The sequence below is a fragment of the Ranitomeya variabilis genome, chromosome 2 (assembly GCF_051348905.1).
Source record: "Ranitomeya variabilis isolate aRanVar5 chromosome 2, aRanVar5.hap1, whole genome shotgun sequence".
Classification (NCBI taxonomy): domain Eukaryota; kingdom Metazoa; phylum Chordata; class Amphibia; order Anura; family Dendrobatidae; genus Ranitomeya; species Ranitomeya variabilis.
The window spans coordinates 370,514,032-370,527,644 of record NC_135233.1 but is presented as its reverse complement, the minus strand read 5'-3'; the positions used below and the strand labels follow the sequence as shown (position 1 = coordinate 370,527,644).

Sequence of the window (13,613 nt, the reverse complement as noted above, 5' to 3'; positions counted from 1 at the left end):
GAGATCCCCAAGACTTGGTCTTCCCTGAGATGTGATTTGTAAAGTTCCATATTCTTTGTGACTCTATTCCTACAGTCCCTGAGCATTGGTCATTCCTGAGGCTGTTGATTCCTAAGGCCCCGAGAGTTGGTAATTCCTAAAATTCCCGAGGTCTCAAAAACTTGAGATTCATGAGGTCCCTTAGGGTATGTTTCCACGGTCAGGATGGCCGGCGGTATCGCCGCAGCGGCGAAGCCCCGCCACCTTTCTGGGACACGATCATGCCGGATGTGTTAACTCTTCACATCCGGGATGATCGCTCTCTCCCATAGCGCCCTGTGATATGCCTTGCGGGGACGCTGCGTCCCCACAAGGTGTACGGACATGCTGCGATCTGAAAAGACGCGCCACATGTCCGGAGTCGCAGGGCCGCCGCGTGCGGGTTTCCACGCATAGTGGAGACGGGATTTCATAAAATCCCCTCCACTATGCTGGAACATCTTGACGCTGCAGCTCTGCGCAGCGTCAAACAAGCAACGTTTCCTGACCGTGGAAACATACCCTTAGGGTACGTGTCCACGATCAGGATGGCTGGCAGTATCGTTGGAACGGCAAAGACGGGATCATCGCACCCCTCGCATAGAGCCCTGTGTTATTCCTTGCAGCGACGCAGCGTCGCTGCAAGGAACACGGACATGCTGCGTTCTGAAAAGAGGCGCAGCATGTCCGGAGTCGCAGGGCCGCCGCGTGCGTGTTTCCACGCATAGTGGACACGGGATTTCAAAAAATCCCCTCCACTATGCTGGAACATCTGGACGCTGCGTGTTTGACGCTGCGGCCCCACGCAGCGTCAAACATGCAGCTTTTCCTGACCGTGGACACGTACCCTAAGGGTATATGTCCACGTTCAGGATTGCATCAGGATTTGGTCAGGATTTTACATCCGTATTTGTAAGCCAAAACAAGGAGTGGAACAATTAGAGGAAAAGTATAATAGAAACATATGCTCCACTTCTGCATTTATCACCCACTCCTGGTTTTGGCTTACAGATACTGATGTAAAATCCTGACCAAATCCTGATGCAATCCTGAACGTGGACACATACCCTAAGGGTATGGGTATGTGTCCATGGTCAGTAAACGCTGCTTGTTTGAGCTGCGCAGAGCTGCAGCGTCAAACACGCAGCGTCCAGATGTTCCAGCATAGTGGAGGGGATTTTTTGAAATCCCGTCTTCCACTATGCGTGGAAACACGCACGCGTCGGCCCTGCGACTCCGGACATGCTGCGCGTCTTTTCAGATCGCAGCATGTCCGTGCTACCTGCGGAGACACTGCGTCGCTGCAAGTAATATCACAGGGCGCTATGCGAGGGTGCGATGATCCCGGATGTGTACAGTTAACACATCTGGCATCATCGCATCCCAGAAAGGGGGTGGGGCTTAGCGCCGAGCGGCTTCGCCGCTCCGTCGATACCGCCGGCCATCCTGAACGTGGACACGTACCCTTAGGGTATGTTTCCACGTTCAGGAAACGCTGCTTGTTTGACGCTGCGCAGCGCTGCAGCGTCAAACAAGCAGCGTCCAGATGTTCCAGCATAGTGGAGGGGATTTTATGAAATCCCGTCTCCACTATGCGTGGAAACCCGCACGCGGCGGCCCTGCGACTACGGACATGCTGCGCGTCTTTTCAGATCGCAGCATGCCCGTACACCTTGCGGGGACGCAGCGTCCCCGCAAGGCATATCACAGGGCCCTATGGGACAGAGCGATCATCCCGGATGTGAAGAGTTAACACATCCGGCATGATCGCGTCCCATTAAGGGGGCGGGGCTTAGCGCCGAGCGGCGATACCGCCGGCCATCCTGATCGTGGAGTCATACCCTTAGTGTCCACGTTCAGGTTTGCTTCAGGCTTTGGTCAGGATTTTATGCAGGTAAAATCCAGACCAAAAATGCACCTGAGGTCACTGGCAGGTCACCTGCGGTGTTCCTGCGTGTTTTGCTCATTATAGCAACATGCTGCGTTCTGAAAAAACGCAACGCATGTGTGTTTTTGCGGAAAAAACGCATGCGTTTTTTTAATGCACAGTGGAGACGGGATTTCATTAAATCCCCTCCACTATGCTGTAACATCTGGACGCTGCGTTTTTGACGCTGCGGCTCAGCGCTGCGTCAAAAACGCAGCGTTTCCTGAACGTGGACACATACCCTAAGACTTAGTCATTTAAGGTTACTGAGGTCTCATAAACTTGCGATTCCGGAGGTGACGCTTGATGACTCCTAAAGTTCATACAATGCTCAAAACTGGTGATTCCTGAGGTGTCCAAAACTTGGTGACTCTAGAAGCTTACCAGGTCTCTGGTATTTGATGATTAGTTCCCGGACACTTGGCGATTCCCGAGGTTCCTGAGACTATTGATTCCTAAGGGTATGTTTCCACGGTCAGGAAACGCTGCTTGTTTGACGCTGTGCTGAGCTGCAGCGTCAAACAAGCAGCGTCCAGATGTTCCAGCATAGTGGAGGGGATTTGATGAAATCCCGTCTCCACTATGCGTGGAAACCCACACGCGGCGGCCCTGCGACTCCGGACATGCTGCGCGTCTTTTCAGATCGCAGCATGTCCGTACACCTTGCGGGGACGCAGCGTCCCCGCAAGGCATATCACAGGGCGCTATGGGAGAGAGCGATCATCCCGGATGTGAAGAGTTAACACATCCGGCATGATCGCATCCCAGAAAGGGGGCGGGGCTTAGCACCGAGCGGCGATACCGCCGGCCATCCGTACCGTGGAAACATACCCTTAGATCCTCATCCACTCTGGATAATAATCCGCAGCAGAAATTGACCTGCGGTGTGAAATGTGTGGTCTGTACAGGATCCTGCTCATTGGGCTGGATTTTTACAGCAGATGTAAAGTTCATCTCTCGCTCTGCAGTATCCAAATGCAAAAAAAAAGTCTTCAAACCTTCCAGGAAAGTAGCTCTCTGTTCATTAGAATCCAAAATGGCGCCTGTAGCGCATGTTACATTTATTTTTCCCTGCACATTTTCTTAACGGTTGTCAATTCCTTGTTGCATTTTTGGAGCATAAATCGCGTCAAGCATACGTTTTTGTCGCTGTTTTTATAGCCATTTTGATGCTTTTTTTTTGGGGGGGGTGAGTTTTTTTGCAGCGGAAATGAACTAAACCATGCCCTATCGTAACGCTTGGTCCATACAGCGGTTTTTCAGGTGGATTAATTGGCTTCAAAACACTCTTTGATGTGAAGTTTAAAGCAAAAGCCACTCAAAAACAAAAAAAGTATCAAAACAGCGCAACAAACCAAATGTATGTTAGAAGCAGTTTTTAGATGTGGATTTTTCATCTATGAGAACAAACCTGCAAACAGAAGCATCCAAGCGCTGTTTTTGTTAAATGACCCAGTGATTTTGACCTGTGACCTTGAATTACACACAAAAAAAAGGGACATGCAGTGTGAATACGGTTTTAGGAGCGTTACTACTTTTCATCAGTATGAGGCTGGTTTCACACTTGCGTTTTTGGACGCTGCGTTTTAGCGCTAAAAAACGCATGCGTTTTTTTCCTATACTTAACATTAAAAACGCATGCGTTTTTTCGCATACGTTTTGACGCGTTTTCGGCAACGCATGCGTTTTTGAACGCGCGCGTTCATTTGCAGAAATGCAACCTGTAGTATTTTTAGCGGCGTTTTTTTACCGCAAAAAAAATGCATTGCTGTCTATGTAAACGCATGCGTTTTTAAGCACATGCGTTTGTTTGCGTTAAAAACGCATGCGTTTTTATAGAAAAAAAACTGAAAAAACACTGAAAAACCACCCACCACCATCAGGGTGATAAAGGGATCCAAACCCTAACCCTACCCCTAACCTCACCCCTAACCGTTTAATGAACATTTTCTGTCATAGTGCCACGATATTTCAGTGCCACGTATTTCAGTGCCACGGATTTCAGTGCCACGGATTTAAGTGCCACGTATTTCAGTGCCACGGATTTAAGTGCCACGTATTTCAGTGCCACCTATGTAAGTGCCACGTATTTCAGTGCCACATATTTAAGTGCCACGTATTTCAGTGCCACGGATTTAAGTGCCACGTATGTAAGTGCCACGTGCCACGTATTTCAGTGTCACGTATTAAAGTGCCACGTATTTCTGTCACGTTTAGGGTTAGGGTTAGGCCCTAACCCTACCCCTAGCTATTTCTATTTATAGTGGGTTTTCTTGTGGATTTTGATGATTGGCAGCTGTCACACACTTCTCAGCATGCGTTTTAAAAACGCAAACGCATGAAAAAAACGCATGTAAACGCGGCAAAACGCCGCGTTTTTTTTCTACATGCAAAAACGCATGCGTCTAAAAAACGCAGCGTTTTACCGCGTTTACGTGCATTTTTTCACACATGCGTTTTTTCTTTTAAAACGCATGCAGATAAAAACGCAAGTGTGAAACCATTAGCACGATTACCATAGGACACTATTATGGTGTCTACAGACCCAATACGGTGACGTCCTATGGGCCTGATTGGAAAAATCAACTAAAAAAAAAGACAATCGATGAAGGAAAAATTGTGTTCCCTGATCACACGCAGCGTCAGTGGCGGCTTTTCCTGGAATCTCGGGGACATGAATATTATGTATGATATTCCAGATTGAACGGTCCCAGCCGGGTCGTCACATGTGGTCAATCAGGTCGTGCGAGTAGTAACCACATGAAGATTACACGCTCCTGAGAATGGGTGTGAGCGCTAAATCAGCTCAATTAGTGAACTCGTTAAGGTAACGACCCCAGCCTAGAAATCCTGAGCAGCTTCCTGGGGGCCTGGGACAACAATACTGACCAGGAAGGTGGGTGCTGTGTGGGATCCACCAGGGCTAGCAAAGTACTATTATACCCATCATCCCCTGACACTTGTTATTGGACAGTAAACCTGCTTAGCTGCTCCACTAATGCTATGATTAAAAGGGGAACTGTTCCCAATCTTCATATATTACCTGTTGCAGTTTTTGTTGTGCCTTAGTGAAAGGTTTGTATTTTCACACACCTAAAGTTGAATTTTTTTTTTTAAGCCTCTTGCAGTACCACTTTTGACCACTTAAATATCACCTTTTATTTAATATAGATTCTAATGCAACAGCGCCACCAGCTATCAACTATGATAATGCATCACCCAAAAAAACTGCCCCCCCCAAAAAAAAAAAAAACAACAACTTCTATTAGACTGACTTCACATCTTCATATATTTTGTTTTGTCCATGTCTGTTCTTAAAATTTTTGCTGCATTTATTTTTTTCTAAAAATGATGGCTTGCACATCTTCCAAAAAAACTGTGTGAAGGTGCCCTTAGTAAGAAAATATATGTATATGTTTGCAAATGTGATGTTGTAGATTAAGTATGCTTGTATCAATATATAGTGAATATTTGGTGTTCAGTGATTTTTTTTTTTTTTTTTTTTTTTTGCACCATTTTCCAGATGGAAATTCCGGATTGGGAAATGGAGGCTGCAGAGAGCTCGGACAATGAGGTGGGGTCTCGGCTGTTTATTTCTTCGCATTCATTGTGCTGTACATGACATTGCTGTGCCCACAGAATATAACAGCGTGCTCAGTCGTGGACATATTCTAATGCTGTGGGGTGTTTTTTTTTTATTTTTTGTGAGCACACGCACCCATGAATTAATTGGTCTATTAATCCATATACACATCGGTTTTAAAACCAGATCCATGTGTCTGCTCCAGTCAGATTCCGAGCACGTCCTATTCTCATCATTGTGGGGGTCCGTATATAAAATGGATGACAGTTTTGTTGTTTCAGTAAACCTTTGTTGGCAGTTCAAGGGGTATTCCTATTTCCAAAATCCTATCCCAATATTTAGTAGCTATAATAATAGCAAATACCCCCAATTAGAAATGTAGTGTAGTTCTCCTGATTCTCTGTCACTTACCTCATGTGCAGGGCATTACAGTAGCTTAGGTATCCATGGTTACCACCATTAACACTATATATGAGTGTTCGTAACCATGGATATCTAAGATACTGCAATGCCCTGCACATGAGGTAAGTGACATAGTGAATCAGGAGAACTATACTACATATTGGGATAGGATCTTGGAGACAGGAATATCTCTTTAATGGATTTATAAAAGCTAAGATGTTCTGTATTTTTTGTAAAATGTATGAGAAAAAGAGGAAACAAAGGGACATCGGTGTGAATGTAGGCAACTTGTCTGCAGAATTGGGGCAGATAAATGGAGAGGTGGCCTCTCACATCTGTGGCGCTCTCCCTTTATTTTTATGGGAGTCACGCAGTGGCTGTTTCAATAGCTTCCATGAAAATGGAGTGTGTCATGGCCACCTCGATAGTCCTCTCCTGGATCATCCGGTGGGACAAGGGTCAGGGGACCACCATTCTGGAGACGGGTGTGGGTCATCAGAGGTGGGCTCCACATCCATTAGCCCTTTATGGCATATGTCATATTTGTCTAAATTTAGAAAATCCTTTTGTAAAGTAGCAAATTATCCCCCCGACTACCTCCATAAAGTGGACTGTACCCATTCTAAGAGTAACCACGAGAGAAAAAAATATCCGGAAATTCCGACCTACAACCTGAGGTGCTCTGTAGACCTGTACACTTCCATGGGTGGATAACGTAGATGTATACTGTCGCCATGTTTGAGCCCTGCTGCTCCGATAAGATTTGTACACTCCCCTATCCTAGCCCAGACCCTCACAGGACCCGCCGGCACTAGGCCTCATTCAGTCATGTAGGACATAATGCACGTTGCCCCGGGTAACCAGGTGAGGCCTAGTGCCAGAAGATCCACAGAGAAGCCTGCGGGACCTGTGAGGGCCTGACCAGTGTAGGCTTCTATTACAGTAGTGCTCCTCATAAAGTCCAGCACAATGGTTGCTGACTGGCAGTACTGGCGTGAATGGAATCTTCAAAAGTTCTGGAAAATTCAGAAGAAATTCAATTTTGTTACTGATGAATTGTCTTTGTAGATTTACCATTCATTCCTCTTTCAAGGTGTCTGTAGAGAAGAGCCGCCATTATCGCCTGGGCCCTGATAATCTCGACGACACCCTAGAATATGAGCCCACGCCCTGCGCCTCTGCTGCCCCGGCTCCTGAAGAAGAAGACGGTCCTCCGGCCGCCTCCGAATAAAGGCTCCTCTGACACCCTGAGAATCGGCCCCATGGCCAGACCCCACTGGTGACGGCAATATGGCTGCTGCCGCTAGTAATAGAAGGTCTCACAGAACGTTCTATGTTACGAAGATTAAAACTAAAATATTATCTTATGCTAAAAAAGGCTGAAAAAGCTACATACTGTGAATGTAATGCCCCCCCCCCAAAAAAAAAAAAAAAAAAAAAAAAATATCACTAACTTTTAATTTCAGTCCTTGTAAATGTTTTTTTTTTAATGTAAATAAAATGCAATAAAAAGTCCAGATTTTTCTAAAAAAAAATAAAAAAAAAATCAAATCCATAAAACTTTTGAGGTGTTCAAAAATGAGCTTTTCAGACAGAAACCACTTCAGAAAATTCTCCTTTTTGAGGGAAGTTTTTTTTTTTCTTGTTTTTTTACCCCCTTCCTGAACTGTTATTTGTAGCCTTTTGGTCCATGTCTTCTTTGGAGCGGATTTAATCAAGGTGTGCATCAAAGCCAGAGGCGTAGCTAGGGTTTCAACTTAGGGGGGGCGAAACATCTGAGTGGGCCCCTAACCAGCTAACCCTGATTACAGCTACGGTTGCGCACTCTTATTGTGAATATAGGGGAACCTCAGAATATGACCGCACTGTTATTGAAAATAAATCTATATACAAAAACGAACATTGACGTTACCGCCATATTGGACCATATGCACAATAATAATGTCCCCTAAGTTCCCCCATGTACTGCTCCATTATACACAGTATCATGAGCTTAAAATTTCCCTATACACAGTCTAAGGCCCCCACAGCTCCCCTATAGATAGTATGATCCCACTGCTCCCCTATAGATAGTATGATCCCACTGCTCCCCTATAGATAGTATGAGCCCAATGCTCCCCTATACAGTATGATCCCACTGCTCCCCTATAGATAGTATGAGCCCAATGCTCCCCTATACACAGTATAATGCTGACAGAACTCCACTATAGAAAGTATAATGCCCCCCAGAGCTCCCCTATATACAGTGTAATGGGCCAACAGCTCCCATATGCACAATATGCCTTCACAGTTCCCTATACACAGTATGATGGGCCCTCAGCACCCATATACACAGTATGAGCCCAATGCTCCCCTATACACAGTATGATTGGCCCGCAGCTCCCTTATACACAGTATGATGAGCCCGCAGCTCCCTTATACACAGTATGATGGGCTCGCAGCTCCCTTATACACAGTATGATGGGCCCGCAGCTCCCTTATACATAGTATGATGGGCCCGCAGCTCCCTTATACACAGTATGATGGGCCCGCAGCTCCCTTATACACAGTATGATGGACCCGCAGCTCCCTTATACACAGTATGATGGGCTCGCAGCTCCCTTATACACAGTATGATGGGCCCGCAGCTCCCTTATACATAGTATGGTGGGCCCGCAGCTCCCTTATACACAGTATGGTGGGCCCGCAGCTCCCTTATACACAATATGATGGGCCCGCAGCTCCCTTATACACAGTATGATGGGCCCGCAGCTCCCTTATACACAGTATGATGGGCCCGCAGCTCCCTTATACACAGTATGATGGGCCCGCAGCTCCCTTATACACAGTATGATGGACCCGCAGCTCCCTTATACACAGTATGATGGGCTCGCAGCTCCCTTATACACAGTATGATGGGCCCGCAGCTCCCTTATACACAGTATGATGGGCCCGCAGCTCCCTTATACACAGTATGATGGGCCCGCAGCTCCCTTATACACAGTATGATGGACCCGCAGCTCCCGTATACACAGTATGATGGACCCGCAGCTCCCTTATACACAGTATGATGGCCCTGCAGCTCCTGTATACACAGTATGATGGACCCGCAGCTCCTGTATACACAGTATGATGGACCCGCAGCTCCCTTATACACAGTATGATGGGCTCGCAGCTCCCTTATACACAGTATGATGGGCCCGCAGCTCCCGTATACACAGTATGATGGGCCCGCAGCTGCCTTATACACAGTATGATGGACCCACAGCTCCCTGTCATGATTTGGATGCCCCGGTCATTTCCTCATCCTTTGGCGTATTCACTATTTTGTGGCACTGCTGCAGTGCCGCTGCTCAAACTTGTGAGTGCAGCTTCTGACAGGCCAGAAGTTAGAAGCTATGTCACAAGCGCTCAATGTAAGACTATGAGGCTATGTGCACTTGTTGCGGATTCGTGTGCGGATTTACGGCGGATTTCCTGCGTTTTTTGTGCTTTTTTCACCTGCGTTTTACCACCTGCGGATTCCTATACAGGAGCAGGTGCATAACGCTGCAGAATCCGCACAAAATTGACATGCTGCGGAAAATACAAAGCAGCGTTTCCGTGCGGTATTTTCCGCACCATGTGCACTGCGGATTTGGTCTTCCATAGGTTTACATGGCACTGTAAACCAGATGGAAAACTGATGCGAATACGCAGCACCATGTGCACCATGTGCACATAGCCTGAGAGTGAGAAAGAGGCCAGAACGAGGCTCTCATAGACTTACACTGATTAGTGACCTCTGCGCTGCTCCATGAAACACTGGAGCCTCGGACAGGCCACAAACTGCAGGAGACGGAGCCGAGCGGAGACTAAAACAGATGAAAACGCCAGAAGGTGAGTATCAGACAGGGGGCAGGGGACGGGGATTTTCAGCTCCACTCCAGCAATGAAATAAAAAATACTGCTGGAGTGGTGCTGTAAATGTGATGCAGCTCTTGGTTACTGTATGCGGCTCCTTATACTAATACTCATAAAAGGCCCAGGTGGTACGTATCAAAAGCCCCCTACCCCCATCTCCAGCCTCCCCAGACAGCAAATATTACATGTGATGGAGTACATATAATATCATAACTAAACATTATAATATTCAGCCCCCAGTGCCCTGTCCCCCCTCCCCCACTTCAGCCCCAATACCCCCATCATCTCACATCCACCCCTCAGTGCCCTGTCCCACCCTACCCATCTTCTGCCCTCACAACACCCAAATGGTCTCACATTCACCCCCCAGTACCCTGTCCCCCCTCACTCACTTCAGCCCCAATACCCCCATCAGCTCACATCCACCCCTCAGTGCCCTGTCCCACCTCACCCATCTTCTGCCCTCACAACACCCAAATGGTCTCACATTCACCCCCCAGTACCCTGTCCCCCCTCACTCACTTTCAGCCCCCACAATACCCCAACGGTCTCACAGTGACATACCTCAATTTAATAAACCTAATAAGTTCCATCCCCATTTACTGGTAAAGTTTGCAGGCAGGACCAGGAAGTGTAAGTGTAATGTAAGGTGGGCACTAGGACCCAGCATGCCTGAGCCAATCCCAGCGTGCACAGAGTGAAGAAAACTGCAGCCAGGAAAAGCTTCATGATCAGGTCAGAGGGGCGAAACCATTCACTGCAGGGGGGAGACTGCAGCCGGTCACTGTGCTAGCAGCGTGCAGAGTCTCCGTCAGACAGGAGCAGACATTAGGCTACGTTCACATTAGCGTTAAGCTAATGTGCGTCGGGTTTGCGTCGGCGACGCAGCGGCGACGCATGCGTCATGCGCCCCTATACTTAACATGGGGGACGCATGCGGGTTTTTTTGTTGCGTTGTGCGACACATGCGTCTTTTTTGCCGCAAGCGTCGGACCAAGAAAACGCAACAAGTTGCATTTTTCTTGCGTCCGATTTTCGGCAAAAACCGACGCATGCGTCGCACAACGCAGCGTTTTTGCGTGCGTTTTGACGCGTTTTTTGCGTGCGTTGTGCGTTGCGTCGCCGACGCAACGGCGCACAACGCTAGTGTGAACGTAGCCTTACACTGCTCTGCTCCTATGCGGTGTTCTCCTGCCTCGTCACAGAAGTGGCCCTGGCTCCCAGTGGGCCCCTTCATGTGACAGGGCCCGGGGCGACGGCCCCCTCTGCCCCCCCAGTAGCTACGCTACTGATCAAAGCAGTACCATGCACCTTTCTCTTTTATTCCACCAGAAGTCTTTCAAAATCTCCCCCCCCAAAGTGGATTTCCCAGATAAGTCAAAAGGAAATGTTTCGAGAGGATATGCTTAAAAAAATAAAAATACTCAAACTGCAAGATGAAAAATAAGTTTAATGCCCTTAATACTAACTGACCGTCCCAAGGAGCCGTACAGCGGTCATAGGGGAAAAATCCGCATGCGATCATGAGATTGCAGTACCATCAATGCACCACAAGGTGACAGTGTGGTACATAATAACTGAAAGGCAGTGAGGACACATACAATTATCGCTTTGGTGTTTTTTTCCTCCTCTTCCTCCAAGAGCCGTAACCAGGTACGGACTGGGGAAGAAATTCAGCCCTGGCATTTGAAATCGCACAGGCCCATGTTGTCCCCATCCCCAATAACCAGATGGGATATATTGCTAATATTACCCTGGATGGAGGAAAGGAAGATTTACTACAAGACCAATATTTCTAATTATACCCACGGCATGCTGAGGTAAGTGACGGAGTGACCGGCTTTGTGCTCCGTCACAATTGTTAACTGTATGGGTGTCTTGAGAACATTGATTCTGTTAACAACATAGCACACAAGGCAGCCCACAACCAGACTGGCCCTTCTGGCATTTGCCAGAATTGCCAAATGGCCAGTCCGGCCCTGGCCGTAACTGTTAGGCTGCTGTCACACTATCAGTATTTGGTCAGTCTTTTACATTAGTATTTGTAAGCCAAAACCAGGAGTGGGTGATAAATGCAGACGTTGTGCATATGTTTATTTTATACTTTTCCTCCAATTGTTCCACTTCTGGTTTTGGTTTACATATACTGATGTAAAATACTGACCAAATACTGCTAGTGTGACGGCAGCCTTAATTTTTCCAACAACATCGCCATACGAGGGCTCGTTTTTGGAGGACGAGTTCTAGTTTTGAATTACACAAATCATTTGCCATATAATATACTGAAAAATGAGTGGGAAAAAATCCATGTGCAGCGAAATGATGGGGAAAAAAAACAAAAACGGAACGCCGATATTGTTTTAGGGTTTTTTTTTATGACATTCATGGAGTGTTAAAAATGACCTTGTGACGATTCTACAGGTCAATATGAATGCGGCAATACCAAACTCGTAAAATTATCCGGACCATAGGGCTTGTTTCACCATTCTCCAACTGAGACCCATATTTTTATTTATTTTTTTTTTACATTTTTCCCTAGCACCCGTTGCTGTACTTTTCCATCATGGAGTGAGAAGGACTCAATGTGGAAATCCAGAATATTTTGGAAATGGGATTTGACTGATATTTTATTAAACTGCAATGCTAAAGATGACCAGATGACAAGTGTGGCGCTGTGTCCAATCCAGGGTGATGAATTCCAAATAAGTCAATTTTTATTCCGCCATCAAACAACGTTTCGACCTATCAAGCGTACATATAAACACACAGGGCTGTTTTTTATGGTGTGGATAACGCGCATGCATCAATCACTGCAGAGGCCAAACCAACTTTTGTTACATTCATTAGTTATTTAATCCAAATATTAATGCACATAATGCATATTATACTCGTCTGACTGCATGCTTGTTGACTGTTTCCAATAAGAACCTCCCTCCTAATTCACACCCCTCTTCCCTTTATCTGTCTGCATTCGTTATTAAATATGAGACCCAGTGTATTCATATAACCTCCAAAGCCTAGAGACCGCGGTCAACAAAATTCTGCATGGTCGCCATTCACATTTAAAGGGGTTGTCCACAATTGGACAGTCCCTTAGTTATGGGCCATTGAAGGCAGATGGGGGGGATGATTGGCTGCAGATTAATATTTTACGTTTTGGTAAGTCATGTGGCAGATTTCAGCTTTCAGCAGAATCTTCAGCTCTCAGAACCAGAAAGGCCGCACAAAGCAGGGCTAACAAACTCTAACAATCAGCACTATTGCTCAGCATAAGCCTGCAGCCTTTGTGTATTCCTACAAAGGTGCGATGAGGAAGGTGTACGGGGAAGGATCTAATTATCGGCCTGGACCTATACCTCATATATGAGGTATGGACTACTGCACAAACTCCTAATACATAAATTATACTACCTAAAAGACCTTTGTATGGTACTATTATATAGGAGGTATATGGCAGAATTATGTGCACTGTATGGTACTAATATATAGGTGGTATATTTTCATATTTCATGTTTGCATGCTGTAGTGCTACAGAGTGCTACTGTATTTGCTGGTTATATATGGAGATAGCTACTCTTAGCACCTGTTCACACCTGGTTTCTGTTTGGAAGTGATGGTCAGTCTTTTGATATTGGCATATCTTTTTAAACCTACACTGCTCAAAAAAATAAAGGGAACACTTAAACAACAGAACATAACTCCAAGTAAATCAAACTTCTGTGAAATCAAACTGTCCACTTAGGAAACAACACTGACAATCAATTTCACATGGAATAGACAACAGATGGAAATTATTGGCAA

At 46.3% G+C, this 13,613-nt stretch overlaps 1 long non-coding RNA gene across 2 annotated transcripts; it reads left to right on the top strand.

Moving 5' to 3' along the window:
* Window positions 1–4,758: 4,758 nt before the first annotated feature.
* LOC143806025 (uncharacterized) lies at window positions 4,759–7,395 on the top strand. 2 transcript variants are annotated; one of them, XR_013221371.1, is made up of 3 exons: window positions 4,759–4,841; window positions 5,469–5,519; window positions 7,024–7,395. It is a non-coding gene; the product is annotated as an uncharacterized LOC143806025 (long non-coding RNA). The 2 variants fall into 2 exon arrangements; XR_013221372.1 differs by lacking the exon at window positions 4,759–4,841 and adding an exon at window positions 4,853–4,876.
* The last annotated feature ends 6,218 nt before the right edge of the window (window positions 7,396–13,613 follow it).